This window comes from Stegostoma tigrinum, chromosome 24 (assembly GCF_030684315.1).
Source record: "Stegostoma tigrinum isolate sSteTig4 chromosome 24, sSteTig4.hap1, whole genome shotgun sequence".
Lineage (NCBI taxonomy): Eukaryota > Metazoa > Chordata > Chondrichthyes > Orectolobiformes > Stegostomatidae > Stegostoma > Stegostoma tigrinum.
This window is the reverse complement of record NC_081377.1, coordinates 45,392,517-45,411,346: the sequence shown is the minus strand read 5'-3', so window position 1 is coordinate 45,411,346 and position 18,830 is coordinate 45,392,517.

The following is an 18,830-nucleotide window of genomic DNA, read 5'->3' as shown; positions in this document are numbered from 1 at the left end:
TCAGGATAACAGTAAATTTAATTATACTAAACAATGTTTTGAAAATAGGCTCAGGGAAAGAGATGCCAGCTGTAAAATATGCAACACAGAAAAGCCATTCATTGGGATTTCATACCAAGGGGATAAAGCAAATTTGATCCACCATTCACTGTGTCATTGCCTTCAACGGATCATTTTTCGGATGAATACAAATGTCATACTTCAGTGGGGGGGGTCAAGGTTAATGGTAGTCATGGTAACACAGTGGTAACTCTATCCTAATTTTTCTCAATCCCAAGATGCCTTAGAAATGGATTGCCTCTTCGCTCGGTTGTATTGCATCTCTGCTCAGAGATTTTTTCTTCCAATTTACCTTTTCTTGACCTGTTCTCTTTTCTCTCTGCCTCCTACAGTCAATCAGTTCAATCCCTCTCAATGGCAGCCAGTTTGTGAATGAACCAGCTCCCACAGAGTGACAGCCCAGGAGAGCTGGAACTGCGAGGAGGCGATAATTGGAGTTCACACTGTGTTTCACTGTCTAGGGGTAAAGAATTGTCTTCCTTTCCACCAGAATGGAGGAACGCAGCAGCAGCTGGGTCCAACAATTCCAGTTCCACCCTGATAACAATCAAATCCTTTCTGCTCAGACTGCAGGCCTGATTTCAACAGCGTCGCTGCAGCTTCCTGTTTTCCTGAACTCTAATCATACAAACAGGTGAATATTGCAAGGATTTTAAAAGTTTGGTGATAAGAGAAACCAAAATGAAATGAAATCAAAGTGTTGAATACTTGTTTTTATTCTTTCATGGATGTAGGTGTCAATAGCAAGGCTCATCCCTAATTGCTCCCCCTTGATATTGGAGCGCGACCTGCACAATCATTTCAGAAAACATTTAACCCTCGTGGCTGTGGACTGAGATACAGGAAAAGTTGGCTGTTCAGGTTCTCAAGCCAGTCTCACCATTCGATCTCATCATGAATGATGTGCCCTGGGCCTCAGGTCCTCCTTTGATCCACTTCAGCATATCCCTCAGTTGTTTTGTCATTCTCTGTTCAGCCACGCTACAAGCTGCTGTTCTCATGAGCCAGCTCACTGATTGGCTAGCCCACAATTCTTGATATTCTCAGTAACCCACATGCGGATCTTTTTAATCTACCTGTTCAGACATTGAGACATACAAACATACAGCACAGAGGACGCCCTTCAGCTAATTGAGGGTGTGAATCCCCATCAACACTAATCCACTTTCTAGCACTTGGTTGGTAGCCTTGAATGGCATGGCATCTCGGGTGCCTATCCAAGTATTTTCTAAAGGCTGTGAGGCTTCTTACCTCAACTATCTTCCCAGGCAGTGCGTTCCAGACCACCATCACCCTCTGGGTGCAAACAATCTTTCCTTGAATCAAATCAAAAACCCTGCATTCCTTTACTTGAGAACACATGACAACAAAATTTAATTCCTAATTCCAAATCCCCTCTACTCCTGCCCTTCACTTTTAAATTATGTCCCCCTTGTTACTGATCCTTCAAGAAAGGGGGAACAGTTAATTTCTATCCACCCTGTCCATATCCCTCAATCTTATACACCTCAAACATATTCCCCTTCAGCCTTCTCTGGTCTAAAGAAAACAACTCAAGCTTATCCAGCCTCTCTTCATTGCTGAAGTGCTCCATCACAGCTAACATCCTGGTGAATTTCCTCTGCACCCCCGCCAGGGCTATCACATCCTTCCTGGAGTGTGAGGTTCATAAACATAGCCACCATGTCTGCAAGGAGCATAAGAATGGCCAAAAAATGCTGCCTTAGCCATCAATGTCCACATATCACGAATTAATTAAAGAAAACACTCATAATAGCAAAAAAAAAGATCTTTTCAAGCCTGAAATAATTCAAGGTATGAGCAACAAAATCTATGCAAGATGACAGAGTTCCAAAAGTTCACTTTGATGGAATCGCCAAATCATTAGCCGTCTAATATTCAGCTCTGACAATCAGACCATTCAATGTTCTCAGCAAGACCTGGCAACATGGGACTTCGATGCAGCAGTTGTCATCTCGACCAAGCACAGTGAATGTGAACAGTCAAATACATTCTTGCGATCACAGACATATCAATACAACTAGAGAAGTTGTTCATTCAATACAGGCAGTGGTTCAGGAGAATCTGCACAGAGAACAGAATGACCTTCAGTCCAAGTGGTCAACATGTTCCCCAACACTGGAATCGCATCGACAACTGTTACCACGACAATAGCACTCACCATGGGATTGGTGCATCCCTGAGAAAGATATGAGGAGGTATGAGGTAACAAGGCATAGAGCTGGATGAACACAGCAGGCCAAGCAGCATCAGAGGAGCAAGAAAGCTGACGTTTTGGGCCTAGACCCTTCTTCGGTCTAGGCCCGAAATGTCAGCTGCTCCTCTGATGCTGCTTGGCCTGTTGCGTTCATCCAGCTCTATGCCTTGTTATCTCAGATTGTCCACCATCTGCAGTTCCTACTATCTCTGACCAGGCATGAGCTTTAGATATGAGCAGATACCAAACAAACAGACAATGACAACATGTATGTAAAAGTTATAAAGGTTCTTAATATTTGGAAACTTGGAATCTAAAGTTGACTGACCATGGGCAGCATTAAGTTTGAATTGTATTTCTATAATCTGTATGTTTTAGTTTCATTATTAGGTCCTGTGAGTGAAGGAAGGTTGTCTGGAAATATGCTTCCATATATTTAAGTGACGCTTTTAAAGAGAAATCTCAAGATTAATCATTCAATGCCTTAGAAATCCTGGGTGAAGGCCTGGAAAAAGATGTCCTATGACATTGAGAGACAAAGGCAGAAACAAATTTTGTTTTAGAAAAACAGGATCACCTCAAAGATTAGTGAGCGAACAGGTTTCTTTCAGAGAGAAAAGTTGGTCAGTGTGAGAGAAAAGGCCGGTTCCAACAGTTCAGTAGTCTCCAGAACAGTCAGGGCCGAAGAAGAAAAGTCCTGGGTGGCTTAGAAGTTGCTAATTGAAGATTCCCAGAAATAAAAATTAAGTTGTCAGAGAGGAAATCATCCTACAATCCTGTTGTAATGCATGTTAAGGAATAAGTATTAGCAGTTTGCTTAGAGGTTTAATGAAAAGGTATTAACTAAAGAAGACAAGCTATGCCAACTAAACAAGGAACTGTGAAGTGTAAATAATAACTATACCCAATAAGGTAGAGTACAATAGATATTAACAACATTTAAAGAGAACAACTCATGCTGGAGTTGAACATGACAAACTCCATTGCAGTTAACATGAAAAGTATCTATCTAAAGGCAACATGGAGGCTACATACACATGTTGTTAACTAAATTAGTGCTTGGAGCATAAAACAACAGTTTAATCACTAAAAAATGGGTCTGGCAAGACATATAGTGACATCACACCTGGATGTGAAAGTAAAATGTTAATTACAGGAGAAATACTGAAACCATCCAACTGACAACTGTAAAATTCCTTATCACATGAATACCATCAAAAGCTAGGTTAAGGCAGCACAAATGAAATGTCTTTACTCATAAAAAATAGCAAAAGATTCTTTTAGGGTTCAGACAAATAAGGAAGAGATGAAATGTGTGCAAAGAAGTGACTGGAGGAAAGCTGACATTTTGCACAGGAATCTTCTCAAAATATTTAGGAGTAATACAGTATCATGAAAGTAGGAGGAACGTGTACAGAGGGTTAACGTTCACATTTGCAAGGATAATATAAAGAAAGACACTTTCACCAAATGTATTAGAGAACTCTTATACTTCTCAAAAGTTATTTTCTCCGATTTGGGCAAGTATCTTACATGTTTAGGGATTTAAGACAAAACTTTACAGTTAATGTGGATGAGTATTAGATTAGATTCTCTACAGTGTGGAAATGGACCATTTGGCCCAGCAAATCCACACCACCACTTGAAGCATCCCACCCAGCCCCATCCCCCTATAACCCACACACCCCTGAACACTACAGGCAATTTAGCATGGCCAATCCACCTAGCCTGCACATCTTTGGACTGTGGGAGGAAACCAGAGCAAACCTACACAGTCACAGGGAGAATGTGCAAACTCCACACAGACAGTCGCCCGAGGCTGGAATTGAACCCCAGTCTCTGGTGCTGTGAGGCTGCAGTGCTAACCACTAAGCCACTGTACCACCTTAGATATTGTTAGATCTTTTATTCCCTGCTATTCTTAGATAATGCTAGTTTTTTTAAGATATTCTTTGATAATTATAAATAATATCAAACTGAAATCTATTAGATGTGCTTATTAAACATTTTGATAAGTAATTGACACAATAGTATACTTATCCACACAAAGTATACTACTTATAATTTCTGTTGATAAAGTTGTGAAACTAGTAAATTGTCTCATTTAAGATAACAAAGGGTGGAGCTGGATGAACACAGCAGGCCAAGCAGCATCTTAGGAGCACAAAAGCTGACATTTCGGGCCTAGACACTTCATCAGAGAGCTTTGATGAAGGGTCTAGGCCCAAAACATCAGCTTTTGTGCTCCTGAGATGCTGCTGGGCCTGCTGTGTTCATCCAGCTCCACACTTTGTTATCTTGGATTCTCCAGCATCTGCAGTCCCCATTATCTCTGATCACAATTGTCTCATTTAAGTTTTGTTTAGTTAAAACCGAATCTCTTCTACATCTCCTTAAGTGGGGAAGTACATTTTCCGAAGAGATCATTAAAATATCCGGCTTGTTTATAGCATGGCTAAGGCTTATTAAGCAGGCTATTTAGAGGTTGATGACATTTTTGGGCAGTAGCTTCTCCTGTGGGATGATGATGTGAATCTTACAAATGCAAAACCTTAAGCATTTGTGAAATTGACTTGCTCCAACTCAGCATACAGAACTTTATCAAAATGTCTTGCTGCATTTCTATAGGACACTGGTGAGGCCATACCTGGAATATTATGTGCAGCTCTGGTCTCTTTAACTGAGGCAGGATGTTCTTGTTATACAGAGAGTGCAGCGAATGTTTACCAAATTGATCCCTGGGATGGCAGGACAGACGTATGTAGAGAAGGTAGATTGATTGGGGCTGTACTCACTGGAGTTCAGAAGAATGAGGGGTGATCACCTAAAAATCTATAAATTTCTAACAGGGCTGGACAGATTAGATGCAGGTAGATGCTGCTGATGTTTCAGGACTCCAGAACCAGGGGCCTTAGTTTCAGAATAAGAGACATACCTTCTCGGACTGAGAGGAGGAGAAAATCCCTTACCTAGAGAGTGGTGAGCCCATGGAATTCACTGCTACAGAATGTAGTTGAAGACAAAATATTATGTGCTTTCAAGAAGGAGGTAGATCCAGCTCTTGTCGCTAAAAGGATCAAGGGATATGGGGGGAGGGTGGGATTAGACTATTGACTTCAATGATCAGCCATGATCATATTGAGTGGGGAAGGCTTGAAGGGTCGAATGGCCTACTCCTCCTACCTTCTATATTCCTATATTTCTGTCAGGGATATACTATCTGATAGACCCACACGAGCTCTTAAAATAAGTCAACAGCTATAAATCACTTCAGGTGACACTCGACTTGTTGGTTTATATTAGTTGTAAGAGATTCTCATATTGGCATATAAAATACAAAAGGTTTGTTTTAGATTATAAACAAAGAAGGAGTGTTTTACTGTTGGTGGAAGTCAGAGCCTCTGTTAAGTTTTTGGCAGTGACAGGCTGTTGACCGTGGCTTGTGGAGATTGAAAACAACTGAATGTCCTGCTGGGCCATTTCAGACGGCATTTAAGAGGAACCATATTGCTGTGGGTCTGGAACTTGTAGGCCAGGCCTGGCAAGGAAGACAGATTTCCTCTTCTGAAGGACATGATGAGATTCTTCACAACAATCCAATAGTTTCATGGGCACCATTTCTCTTGCTAGGTTTTAATGCCAGATTTATTTTGTTAACTGTATTTAAATTCCACCAGCCGTCATGGTGGTATTTGAATTCATTGTTCAGAAACAATTGTTCAGGCATCTGGATTACCAGGCCAGTAAATATAATCAATGCACTGTTGATGGCCAATCCAAACTGATTCAATGTTACTGTGATGAGATCAGGATTGATGCCGTAGTCCAGACAATTCTATCTTGGATATGATTGGCCACAGTTTGGACCTTTGTGTGCCAGGGATAGCTGGTTGTTAAATACATACATCTGCATAAAGTAATTTTGTACTTAAAGATCACAGACTTCTACATTGGAATGAATAGCAGATGGTAATTTTAAAAAGCTGAAGTTACAACAAAGATCCTGCTTTGATTGTTAAATAAAAACATACCTGGAAGCTGTCATGTCAATGAACACTGTTCAGTTCCTGGGGAAATATTTATCTTACTATTTGCTGTGAGTAGACAGAACAAGTAAATGATGACTGGTAAATCCATCTGTCCTCTGAGCATCAATGTGCAAGGGCACTTAGCATCTACATTTGAATTGCATTCATCTGAACTTTCAGTCTTTGTAAATTTGTCAGAATTTGGGTTGAAGGTGTGATCATTGATCTGTAGAATCAGACATAATGCAATATCCACGACTACATTTGTATTTTGCTTAGGAGACTTGAATTGTTTACTCCAATTCTGGTTTTAATCTTAGTTGAACAACTGTTCCTAGTCCACATCACTTCAGATACTTCAACTAGAAAACAGACTCCTGTACCATTTGGACTCGGTCATATGAAGACTGAACATTTGCAGCAGATACTAACAACGCTTAATGGACATTTAGAAAATCTATAGTATGTTAACCTATATGTGTGTATGCACATGTGTGGCATATATATCTGTACTCCATCCAACGTTGATGTGTTTAGTGTTCAAGTGTACATGTGATTATGCAGCGTGCAGAACGTTCACATTGCTTCATTTAAATCAACATTTAAGCATCCATATATTGGGAGCAGAGAAGTTGGATTTAGTTTAACTGATCTGAACCAATTCTGTTCTCATAACGGGGTGTTTTATTCAAGTAAATATAAATTCTCTGTCATCCTCAAAGACCCTAAATGCTTCACTAGTATACACAGTTGATTTTTAACACCACACAGTTACTATAGAAACTAACAGGATTTTTCTGTAGGGTTCATAAAATGAGGTTAAAAATGTCATCCTTCATTCTGTCAGATAATTACAATGTTAAGTAAGCACCTCTCCATATGCATCCAATTCATAAACAGGAGGAAGATTTACAGACACAAAGTTGATGTCAACAACAGATTATATCAATCAGTTTTCATGCCATTTGCCCACATTTATGGGACTACAGTCATTATCAAGGTTTACATACTGTGGTTTGTGCTTTGGTCATGAAGCCTGACTTAACAATGATTGATTGATTTATTATTTTGAGACCTTACAGTTATTTCTCTTCGCTTCACTTTCCAGAGACAATGTAGTTATTTTAAATGTGCTTCTTAAAACGTGGGCTGTTTTTCACATAATGTCTGATTGTTTTGGGTGTTAGAAAATACACTGTTACATCTAACCTAAATCACTTGCGACAAGGGACAGCAGGTACTTGGGAACACCAGCGATGTAAGTTCCTCTTCAAGACATTTAGCATCCTGACTTGGAAATATGCCACCATTTCTGCATTGTCACTGTGTCCAAATCCTGCAACTCTTTTAATGGCCTTGTGAGTATGCATACAGCACATGGCCTTAAGCAGTTGAAGACAGCAACCCACCACCAATTCTCCAGGGAAACTAGCAGTATAAATGCTGTGTCAGCCAGCAACACCTACATCCTATGAACAAATGAACGACAAAACTACAATTTGGGACAACTGTAGATATGTAAAGCTGCCTTAACAATGGTGATGATGAAAGAGAATTATAAATCTAACAGGGATGATTACACTAACCTAATCTGAAATTGATTTTTCTCAATTTAAATTCAAAGTAGTTCACATATTCTGAGATTAAAGTAATTCATTAAAATCACCTTTCTCAAAGGGATCAAGGAAAATTCTGCATTAATTTCTAGTAAATAAACAAAACTTCCTCATTTATTTTAAGCATTAAAATAAAATATTTGAAAAGGGTTTTCAGTCAACTTAATTCCACACTTCTAGAATATCAACCTGAAATCTTTCCATTACAACATCCCAATTTTCATTGAAGAGCCAATATTTCTAACTCAGTTACCTTTCTGGAAATCAATTGTTATAAAGAAATCATTCTCCAGTTCTGGGTCAATTTTGTTATTCACAAGCTTCAACTTGTGCCCTTTCTGTTATTCATTCATGGCAGGTAGTTGTTGCAGGCCAGGCCATCCCTAACTGCCACAGAGAGAGTGCAATGAGCTGCCACCTTGAATTGCTGAAGTTGTTGAGGTGTGGGAACACACACAATGTCATTTAGCTAGGGAGTTCTAAGATTTTGTCCCAGTAATGTTTTCTATATCATAATTCCAAACTAACCCACCTCTAAACTCCAAGACCTAGGACTCTGCTCCCACTCTGCAACTGGATTCTTGACTTTGTGACCTGTAAACTGCAATCAGTAATAACAGGTGACAATACCTCCCCCAAAATATTTCTCAACAGTGGTGTCCCGCAAGACTGTGTACTCAACTCAACCTTATACACTCACAACTATGTACACAACTTTATACACTCACAAATTCCGTTCCAACTCCAGTTACAAATTTGCTGATAACATCACTGTAGTGGGTTGGATCTTAAACAACAATGAGGAAGAATAGAGGAAAGAGAGAGGCAGTTTAACAGCATGGTGTAAAGACAACAGTCTCTCCCTCAATGTCAGTAAAATGAAGGACCCGATCATTGGCTACAACAAGCAGAATGGAGGATGTACCCCCTGTCTGTATCAATGGTGCTGAGGTGGAGATGGTTGACAGTTTCAAGTTCCTGGAAATCAGTATCACCAACAAACTGTCCTGGTCTATCCACGTCAACACTACAATCAAGAAAGCACACCACCTCCTCTACTTCCTCAGGAGGCTAAGGAAATTTGGCATATCCACAATGACTCTTACCAATTTGCATAGATGCACCACAGAAAGCATGCTATCTGGATGCATCACAGCTTGGTATGGTAACTGGTCTGGCCAAGACCGCCGAAATTACAGACAGTGCGAACACAGTTCAGTCCATCGTGTAAACCAGCCTTCCTTCCATTGACTCCATCTTCACTTCCAGCTGCCTTGGGAAACCAGCCAAAGTAATCAAAGATCAGCACCCACTGCCCCAGTTTTACTCAATTCCACCTTCTTCCAGCAGGCAAAAGAAACAAAGTTTGAAAATACATAACAACAGATTCAAGAACAGCTTCTTCCCCACCAGAATCAGTCTTTTGAACGGAGGTCTCATTTTAGAGTTGACCTTTCTCTGTACCTTCTCTGTAACTGTAATACTATATTCGGTATTCTATTTACGTAAGGTGTGACTTGCACACAAAACAATACTTTTCACCATCTTGGTACATGTGTCAACAATAAACCAAATCAAAATCAAATCATCACCGAAGGCTTGGTGGCATATTTCCAAATCAAGATGATATATGACTTGGATGGGAACCTGTGGTGCTGCCCTTGTCCTTCCAGGTGGTAGAGGTTATAGATCTGGAAGGGGCTGCTGAAGAAAGCTGAGTGAGTTACTGCAGTGCATCTTGTAGATCAGATACACCACTGACACCATGTCAATGATGAAAGAATGAATGTTAAATGTGGTGGATAACATACCAATAAAACAGGCCGCTTTGTCTTGGAAGGTGTCAAGCTTTTTGAGTGCTGCTGGAGATGCGCCAATCCAAATTTTACACCTCCTTTATTCCTTTACACCTGACATCTAAGCATATTCCAATTCCAATTGACTCCAGCTTTGCTCGGGTTCCTTAGTGTCACAGTCAGTGAAATACGACTTTTGTCATCAAGGGCAGTCACTCTCGCCTCACGTCTGGAATTCAACTCTTCTGCCCATGTGTGCTCCATAGATGTAATGAGATCAGGAAGTGAGTAACCCTGGAAGAACTCAAACAGTCTGTAGCCTCTGGTTTTTGATAAGACTCTGCTTTGTTTATTTTTATTTTATTGAGAGCATTATTAATTCTATAAAATTTCCTCTGAGTTTCTGTCAAGTGTACAGATTGTGTGCAGAGATTTGAATTATTCCATTACTTTTCTCATATCAAATGAAATCACTGAATAAAGGTGGCCATGAGCCACATCCCATGCAGTTTTTATTCTGAAGAAGTCTGGATAGATGCTACAATTCATTCACATTGAGGGCATGTTTCAGAATGCACAGAGATTGCTTGGTGAATTATTGGGCAATCTTTGTTTTTTACAATTGATATTGTAATATTCTGCTTTGCTGCAATTATTATCACTCCAAAATCCAGTGACTCGTTCCCCATCACCTTCGATAGTTAATAGGAGGGTTGTAAATTTCAATCTCCTTTTGTTGTTTTCTTCAAATTGCCCACTGAGTCTGGTCTGTCATTTGATCATGGCTGATATGCTTCTCAACCCCATTCTCACGCCTTCTCCCCGTAATCGTTGATCCCCTTACTAAACAAGAGTGTATCAATCCCTATCCTAAACATAAGTAATGACTAGGCCTCCTCAGCTTTCTGCAGCAATGAGGATAATAACCTGAACCCTCCTCACTGCACCTTCACATGTCCAAAAGACCAAAAATTAAACTCAGATCGAGGGAGATGTCAAGGAAGCAGTGAGCTCACTTCTCAAAAGGAGCCACTGTTGGCTGTCTCAGCCTTCGGGGCAGCCAGGCCACCTCCTCTCTTTATGGGCAGGAGCTCTCTGTTCAGCCCCTTCGTCCCTTTTTGGGTGTAATTGAGGACACAGTACAGACGTTCTTCCCAAAGAAAAGAAAGATTATCTCAAATTGGAGACCTGTAACCAGTGGTGTTCCACAGGGATCTGCGCTGGGACCACTGTTGTTTGTGATATATGTAAATGATCTGGAGGAAGGTGTAGGTGGTCTGATCAGCAAGTTTGCTGATGACACTAAGATTGGTGGAGTAGCTGATAGTGAAGGGGACTGTCAGAAATTACAGCAGAATATAGATAGACAGGAGAGTTGGGCAGATAAATGGCAGATGGAGTTCAATCCGGGCAAATGCGAGGTGATGCATGTTGGACGATCAAATTCAAGGGCGAACTATACAGTAAATGGAAAAGCCCTGGGGAAAATTGATGAACAGAGAGATCTGGGTGTTCAGGTCCATTGTTCCCTGAAGGTGACAACGCAGGTCAATAGGGTGGTCAAGAAGGCATACGGCATGCTTTCCTCCATTGGGTGGGGTATTGAGTACAAGAGTTGGCAGGTCATGTTGCAGTTGTATAGGACTTTGGTTCAGCCACATTTGGAGTACTGTGTACAGTTCCGGTTGCCACATTACCAAAAGGATGTGGATGCTTTGGAGAAGGTGCAGAGGAGGTTCACCAGGATGTTGCCTGGTATGGAGGGTGCTAGCTATGAAGAGAGGTTGAATAGATTAGGATTATTTTCATTAGAAAGACGGAGATTGAGGAGGGACCTGACTGAGGTCTACAAAATCATGAGGGGTATAGGCAGAGTGGATAGCAAAAAGCTTTTTCCCAGAGTGGGGGACTCAATTACTAGGGGTCATGAGTTCAAAGTGAGAGGAGGAAAGCTTAAGGGAGATATGCGTGGAAAGTTCTTTACACAGAGGGTGGTGGGTGCCTGGAACACGTTGCCAGCGGAGGTGGAAGACGCAGACACGTTAGCGTCTTTTAAGATATATTTGGACAGGTACATGGATGGGCAGGGAGCAAATGGACACAGACCATTAGAAAATAGATGACAGGTTAGACAGAGGATCTTGATCGGCGCAGGCTTAGAGGGCCAAAGGGCCTGTTCCTGTGCTGTAGGTTTCTTTGTTTCTTTGTTCTTTGTCGGGGGGGGTGGAATTAAACAGCCATGGCTGACAAAGGAAGTCAGGAAACATATCAAAGAAAAAGAGACAGCCTATAAAGTGGCCAAGAGCACTGGGAAATCAGAAGATTGGGAAGGCTACAAAAACAAACAGAGGATAACAAAGAGAGCAATAAGGAAGGAGAAGATCAAATATGAAGGTAGGCTAGCTAGTAATATTAGAAATGATAGTAAAAGTTTCTTTCAATACATAAGAAACAAACGTGAGGCAAAAGTAGACATTGGCCTCTCCAAATTGATGCTGGAAGGCTAGTGACGGGAGATAAGGAACTAGCTGAAGAACTTAATAAGTACTTTGCGTCAGTCTTCACGGTGGGAGACATGAGTAGTATGCCAAAAATTAGGGAGAGCCAGGGGGCAGAGTTGAGTATGGGACGCATTACAAAAGAGAAAGTGCTAAAAGAGCTAAAAGGTCTAAAAATTGATAAATCTTCTGGCCCCGATGGGCTACATCCTAGATTTCTGATGGAGGTGGCTGAGGAAATAGCGGAGGCTTTGGTTGTGATCTTTCAAAAGTCACTGGAGCCTGGGGAAGTCCCAGATGATTAGAAAATCGCTGTTGTAACTCTCTTGTTTAAGAAAGGATCAAGACAAAAGATGGAAAATTATAGGCCAATTAGCCTAACCTCGGTAGTTGGTAAAATTCTAGAATCCATCGTTAAGGATGTGATTTTTAAATTCTTGGAAGTGCAGGGTCGGATTAGAACAAGTCAGCATGGATTTAGTAAGAGGAGGTTGTGCCTGACAAACCTCTTAGAATTCTTTGAAGAGGTAACAAGTATGTTAGACCAGGGAAACCCAGTAGATGTTATCTATCTAGACTTCCAAAAGGCCTTTGATAAGGTGCCTCGCGGAGGCTGCTGAGCAAGGTGAGGGCCCATGGTGTTTGAGGTGAGCTACTGGCATAGATTAAGGATTGGCTGTCTGATAGAAGGCAGGGAGTTGGGACAAAAGACTCTTTTTTGGAATGGTAACCGGTTACAAGTGGTGTCCCGCAGGATTCGGTGTTGGGGCCGCAGCCGTTCACTTTATATATTAATGATCTGGATGAAGGGACTGGGGGCATTCTGGCGAAGTTTGCCAATGATACGAAGTTAGGTGGACAGGCAGGTAATACTGAGGAGGTAGGGAAGCTGCAGAAAGATTTAGACAGTTTAGGATAGTGATCCAGGAAATGGCTGATGAAATTCAATGTGAGTAAATGTGAGATTTTGCACTTTGGAAAAAGGAATACAGGCATGGACTATTTTCTAAATGGTGAGAAAATTCTCAAAACAGAAATACGAAGGGATCTGGGAGTGTTGGTCCAGGATTCTCGAAAGGTTAACTTGCAGGTAGAGTCTATAATTAAGAAAGTGAATGTAATGTTGTCGTTTATCTCAAGAGGATTGGAATATAAAAGCAGCGATGTGCTCCTGAGGCTTTATAAAGCTCTAGTGAGGCCCCATTTATAATACTGTGTCCAATTTTGGGCCCTACACCTCAGGAAAGATTTAGTGGCACTGGAGCGTGTCCAGCGGAGATTCACACGGATGATCCCTGGAATGGTAGGTTTAACATATGGTGAGCAGCTGAGGATCCTGGGATTGTACTCATTGGAGTTTAGAAGGTTGAGGGGAGATCTAATAGAAACTTACAAGATAATGTATGGTTTAGAAGGGGTGGACGCTAGGAAGTTGTTTCCGTTAGACGGGGAGACTAGGACCCGTGGGCACAGCCTTAAAATTAGAGGGGGTCAATTTAAAATGGAAATGATGGGACATTTTTTCAGCCAGAGAGTGGTGGGTGGGCAGAATTCATTGCCGCAGAGTGCAGTGAAGGCCGGGATGTTAAATGTCTTCAAGGCAGAGATTGATAAATTCTTGATCTCGCAAGGAATCAAGGGCTATGGGAAGAGTGCGGGTAAGTGTAGTTAAAATGCCCATCAGCCATGATTAAATGGTGGGGTGGGCTCGATGGGCCGAATGGCCTTACTTCCACTCCTATGTCTTATGGTCTTATGGTCTTAAGAGCACGGTTGATCTGGAGGTGACGTTAAGATCAGGTCCCTCCGTCTTCTCAGGCCGTTTTCGGATACTTTGTGGCAGTGACTCGTGAAGTGCAAATCATAGAATCTCTAAAGTGTGGAAGCTTGCCATTGGGCCCATCAAATCCACACCGACCCTCTGAAGAACACACCCATATACACTTCCACTCCACCCCATCCCTGTGCCCCTGTATTTCCTGTGGCTAACACATCTAGCCTGCACATCCCTGGATGCCAAGGGGTAATTTAGCATGGCCAATCCTCTCAGATCTGCATGTCATTGGACTGTACCACTCTGTCAAATACAAGTGTTTGTGTTCCTTCACTGGCTGGCCCCTAATTCATCCCCTAATCACACCCTGCAGAAAGAGGTGGTGAGCCGCCTTCTTGAATTGCTGCATTCTCCAGTTGTATGACGCTGGAGCAGCCAAACTGTGCCATTAGGGAGGAATTCCAGGATTTTGACCCCAGTAACAGTGAAGGAATGTGATAGAATAATAATGTTGTTGAGTAATCACAGTGAGCTATAACAGTTCCAGATGAGGTGAAGAAACAGAAAAGTGATAGCGTGTTTCGGGTAGCACACTTCCAAAAGTAACCTATTCAGTCTATCATAGTTCCAAGTTTTCACCTACTCAATCCCAAAATATTACTTTCTGAATGAAATCTAATTCGTACTTGAGTAGAACCATTTCAGTGAAGGAGTGGCCTCCTACATGAGAGGAGGGAATGGCAAGAGAACACAGCAATGATTTTGTTTTAAATGAAAGACATGGTTTTATATATGAAGCAGTTGTCAGTATCAGACAGGGCCTGTGGGTTTTACTATTACTAAGTTGTGGGTTGCTGTGAGCTCTCTCCCATCCAAGAAATGGACTTGTTGCTATGAGCCATTGCTGTTGTGTTTGAAAAAAAATGTTTACTCTGAAATCCAGCCTGTGAAAATTCAGTGGTTTTTCCAGATTTGGAATTTCCTGGGCTCCAGTTTCCTCCTCACATCGTACACATTCAGGCCAGACCTTTTTGCCCCTTGTGCCTGTGATAATGGGAACTGCAGATGCTGGAGAATCCAAAATAATAAAGTGTGGGGTTGGATGAACACAGCAGGCCAAGCAGCGTCTCAGGAGCACAAAAGCTGACATTTCGGGAATAGACCCTTCATCAGAGAGGGCTTGTGCCCCTTGTGCCTGCTTGGCCATTCAGTAAGATCATGGATGATCCGATTACTCCATATTCCTGCCAACTCCTGACAACTTTTTACTCCTTGGTCATCAAGAATTCAGCTACCTCAGCTTTCAAAATCTTCAAGGACTTTGCTCCTACCACCTTTTGAGGAAGAGGGTTCCAAAGGTTCACCAATGTTCTGTGAGAAAAATTTTCTTACCTCCATACAAGATAAAAAAGTGTGAAGCTGGATGAACACAGCAGGCCAAGCAGCATCTCAGGAGCACAAAAGCTGATGTTTCGGGCCTAGACCTTTCATCAGAGAGGGGGATGGGGAGAGGGAACTGGAATAAAAAGGGAGAGAGGGGGAGGCAGACTGAAGAGGGAGAGAAAAGAAGATAGGTGGAGAGGAGAGTATAGGTGGGGAGGTAGGGAGGGGATAAGTCAGTCCAGGGAAGACGGACAGTTCAAGGAGGTGGGATGAGGTGGTAGGTAGGAAATGGAGGTGCGGCTTGAGGTGGGAGGACGGGATGGGTGAGAGGAAGAACAGGTTAGGGAGGCAGAGACAGGCTGGGCTGGTATAGGGTTGCAGTGGGGGGAGGGGATGAGCTGGGTTGGTTGTGTGATGCAGTGGTGGGAGGGGACGACCTGGGCTGATTTTGGGATGCGGTGGGGGAAGGGGAGATTTTGAAGCTAGTGAAGTCCACATTGACACCATTGGGCTGCAGGGTTCCCAAGCGGAATATGAGTTGCTGTTCCTGCAACCTTCGGGTGACATCGTTGTGGCACTGTAGGAGGCCCATGATGGACATGTCGTCTAAAAAATGGGAGCGTGAGTTAAAATGCCTCCGCTTTGACCGCTTTGTAGAACACCTCCGCGCGGTTCGCAATAAAAACTACACCTCCCAGTCGCGAACCATTTTAACTCCAGCCTCACGTTTCATTATCTTGGATTCTCCAGCATCTGCAGTTCCCATTATCTCGGATTCAATTTTTACCTCCATACCATCCTTTATTTCATAACAATGCTCTAGATTCTCACCCAAGAAGAAGCATCCCTTCCACATCCACCCTTCTACATTTCAATTAAATCACCTGTGAGTCTTCTAAACTGTAACAGACACAGGACATGCCTGTTCAACTTTCTTTTATCAGAAAACCTAGCCAAAAGTCCACGTTGACTGCAGGCTAGAATCAATGTTAATTATTTGTATTTTACAACATTTCTACAAATTATATTGAGTCCTATTACTAGCAAATAAACTAAGAATTTTAAAATGAAAAAATATTCTACATTTTTAAAGTATGGGCTTTTGTCTTAATTTCTGAAGTAAATTAACAGGCCTGTACAAGATCATCTGTTCATAAGATTCAAAAATGAAAAAAATTCTATTACAGGAAAAACAAAATGGCGTAGGAGTTCATGCCTTTATATTAATATGTGGTTAATATTTGTACATAACCGTGTGCTGTCAAAGTCAATGTTCTACAATATTCTTTCATCTTTACGATCTGCCTTAGCCCAAAATCCACATTGACAATTTAAGAGCTGTCCAGGCCAAGGTGCAGGGGCTTTGACGTGATCAGATGTTGCTTCGACATTGTTCACATGCTGTGAATGAAGCTGGAGGAGAGATGAGTGTGAGGAATGAACCACTCCTGCTACTGGACAGCAGCAACAACTGAGCGAACCAGCATGTGGGGTGAGAGCCTGGTGTTGCGATGCAGGCTGTGTAGAGAGCCACAAGCAATGGGTTTTCTGTGCAGACGGAACTGTGTGCATGGAATTAGACAAGAAGGGTTTACTGTGCAGATTTTAAACTGCCATCAGCCTCATTAGTATGTGAATGCATAATACTGCAAATAAGGCATATATGTGTAATTTGCATAATCTCCTTCCTCGCTGGAAAGAGATAAATGAAGTCGTGTTGCAGGATCCACATATGTAACAATTTAGGAGAAACATTTTAAATTATCTTCATAACCAGCAGAATTGGGATTTAATGAAAGGCCGTTTTGAGATGTATTTATGAGGATAGTACCAATGGTTTACACTCTCCAGTGTAAGATGGAATCACTGCGCTGAAGATATCCTGTTCGATTCTTTGTCTGCATTGAGTCAGCTGATCTCAACCAAGGCAGCAACTGCTGTGTAACAATGTAGCTCAGCATCCCTGAGCTGAGCAAAGCATAATCAGCCTGCTTCCCTGCTCCTGATCATTATCCAGTGATTCACGCTGACAAAATAGCATTATTTGGAGGACTTCAGTTACTAAAAGAAGTGAGAAAGGGAGATGTTGAGAAACATGCATTTAATTTGATAAAACATGTACAGGTTTCTGATTTTTCTACAATTTCCTCAGCATGTCAAACGTGAATGATGCACTCACTGCCACAGTTAGAACAGATCCCTGGAAAATGCAAGGGCTGTTACATTATTTCCCCCCTGTAGTTTGTTCCTAGCACAAGAACTAACTCGATCCAGTAGCCCAAACACTTTACAATGTTTAATTACAAAACACATACAAGTAAAGAATGAAACACTAGCCAATTATTACCCATAAATTAAAGATGAAAGCATTCTTTTATTTCATATCATGGTAAATGATTTAATCTTTGGTACTTCCAGCCAATATATACACTAGGTGATTTTGATATGACCAATTCATAATGACAGAATTCTTACAATACAGAATATGGCCACTCAACCCATCCAGCATGCTAGTGCTCTTTGAATGACCATCATGACATTGTGCCATTCAGTCACCGTCTGCCTGTAAACACTGCATGCTATTCCTTTTTCAAATAACGACCTAATTTCCTCTTGAAAGCCTCTATCAAACTGATGTACATTTCAAGCCCACCAACTCCCACAGCTAACTGGAATACACCTCCTCCCACTCACATTCCTGCAAAAATTCCATCCCCATTCCCAATTCCTTCGCCTTTGCTGCATCTGCTCCCAGGATGAGGCATTCCACTCCCACGCATCCCAGATGTCCTCATTCTTCAAGGGCCGGAACTCCCTCTCCCCCCCCCCCCCCCCCCCCCCCCCCCGCCCCCCGCAGTGATCGTGAACGCCCTCGGCCATGTCTCCCGCATTTCCCGCACCTCATCCCTCACACCCCACCTTCGCAATAACTGCCCAAAGAGAATCCCCCTCATCCTCACATACCACCTCACCAACCTCTGGATACTACGCATCATCTTCCAACAATTCTGCCATCTACAATCCAACCTCACCACCCAAGACATTTTTCCCACCCCACCTTTGCCTGCCTTCTGGAGAGACCACTGTCTCCGTGACTCCCTTCTCCACTCCACACTCCCCTCAAACCCCACCACACCCGGCACCTTGCCCTGCAACCGCAGGAAGTGCTACACCTGGCCCCACACCTCCTCCCTCACCCCCATCCCAGGCCTCAAGATGACTTTCCACTCAAGCAGATGTTCACCTGCACATCCACCAATGTGGTATATTGTATCCATTGTACCCGGTGTGGCTTCCTCTACATTGTGGAAACCAAGCGGAGGCTTCGGGACCGCTTTACAGAACACCTGCGCTCGGTTCGCAATAAACAACTGCACCTCCCAGGCGCGAACCATTTCAACTCCCCCTCCCAATCCTTAGACGACATGTCCATCCTGGGCCTCCTGCAGTGCCATAA